At 38.5% G+C, this 2,002-nt stretch overlaps 1 pseudogene; it reads left to right on the top strand.

The window, feature by feature from the left end:
- The first annotated feature begins 261 nt into the window (after nt 1-261).
- Nucleotides 262-1,618, top strand: LOC111531583 (annotated as a pseudogene).
- Nucleotides 1,619-2,002: the final 384 nt, after the last annotated feature.

Genomic DNA, 2,002 nt, shown 5'->3' with positions numbered 1-2,002 from the left:
TGTTGAGTTGTAGGAATTTGTTATGCACCCTGGACATAAGTCCTTTGTTAGATATATAGTTTGCATATGTTTTCTCTCTGTGGCTTGCCTGTTCCGTGGATTTCCTAATAGTGTCTTCTCACATACACACATTTCACTTTATTTTTTATTTATTAATAGTAGCTTCTTCTTATTACAAAATTAAAACATATTCGTTTTAAAAAGTGAGAAAAGCTTGCACCCTCCCGGGCCGAGGCGCTCCCCGGTGCTCCCAGTTCAGCCATGGCTCAGCACTTCTCCCTGGCCGCGTGAGACATGGTCGGATTCTACCTGGACCACACCCTGTGTTGCTACAACCTGCCCGAGAGCGCCCCACTCATTTATAATAGCTTTGCCCAGTTCTTAGTTAAGGAGAAGGGGTATGATAAGGGATTGCTCAATGTGACCCCAGAGGATTGGAATTTCTGTTGCAAGGGTTTGGCATTGGATCTAGAAGATGGGAACTTTCTTAAACTTGCTGATAATGGCTCTGTTCTCGGGGCAAGCCATGGCACCAAGATGATGATTCCAGAGGTGCTGGCAGAGACATATGGCAAGAAAGAGTGGAAGCACTTCTTGTCGGACACTGGAATGGCTTGCCGCCCATGAAAGTATTATTTTTACAACTACTTTGACCTGCCAGGAGCTCTTCTATGTGCCAGGGTGGTGGACTATTTAACAACAAACAATGGTCAAAAAACATTTGATTTTTGGAAGGATATAGTTGCTGCTATACAATACAATTATAAAATGTCAGCTTTTAAGGAAAACTATGGAATATATTTTCCAAAAGTAAAAATAGATCCAGGCAGATATTTACACAGTTGTCCTGAATCTGTGAAAAAATGGCTTCGACAGCTAAAGAATGCTGGGAAAAATCCTCTGTTAATTACCAGTTATCACAGTGATTACTGTAGACTTCTCTGCGAATATATCCTTGATTTTGCAGACTTTTTTGACATTGTGATTACAAATGCATTGAAGCCTGGTTTCTTCTCCCACTTACCAAGTCAGAGACCTTTCTGGATGCTCGAGAATGATGAGGAGCAGGAGGCGCTGCCATCTCTGGATAAACCTGGCTGGTGCTCCCAAGGGAACGCTGTCCACCTCTATGAGCTTCTGAAGAAAATCACTGGCAAACCTGAACCCAAGGTTGTTTGTTTCGGTGACAGCATGCATTCAGATATTTTCCCGGCTTGTCACTATAGTAATTGGAAGACAGTCCTTATCCTGGAAGAACTCAGAGGGATGAAGGTGCAAGGAGTCAGAGGCCTGAGAAGTCAGAGCCTCTAGAGAAAAAGGAAAATATGAGGGACCAAAGGCAAAGCCTTTAAATGCTTCATCTAAAAAATGGGGCTCTTTTTATTTTATTAGTTCAGTTTTGGGACTAGAAAATACAGAAGACTCCTTAGTTTATACATGGTCTTGTAAGAGAATCAGTACTTACAGCACTATTGCAATTCCAAGTATTGAAGTAATCACAGAATTACCTCTGGACTACAAATTTACAAGATTCTCGTCAAGCAATTCAAAAACAGCTGGCTACTATCCAAACCCTCCGTTGGTCTTATCAAATGATGGGACACTGATAACTAAGTAAGTTGTCTTTACTGAAAAATTAAGTGAAGACCCATATATGCAGTAAAAAAAATTAACTTTCAAAAAATACTGTAAAAAGCTTTAAGGAATAAGTTTTTAATGAAAATTGACCAACAAGTTGAAAAAAAAAGTGAGAAAATACACATAAACAAAAAGACTAAAAAACAGGCATGATAGAACCCAGAAATATTGTAACCAGGATATTAATACCTTTCAGATACTTTGGTGTATATATTCATACATTTTTCTTTGCTATAAAGAACATTAGTTGAAAAATTGGTGAAATTTTAATAAAGCCTATAGATTAAATAATAGTATTATATTAATGTTAATAATAAGACTTTGACAATTCAACTACAGTTATATAAGAGAATGTTGCTGGGGA

The sequence above is a fragment of the Piliocolobus tephrosceles genome, chromosome 12 (assembly GCF_002776525.5).
Source record: "Piliocolobus tephrosceles isolate RC106 chromosome 12, ASM277652v3, whole genome shotgun sequence".
In the NCBI taxonomy this organism is placed as follows: Eukaryota; Metazoa; Chordata; class Mammalia; order Primates; family Cercopithecidae; genus Piliocolobus; species Piliocolobus tephrosceles.
This window is presented reverse-complemented; position numbering and strand designations above follow the sequence as displayed.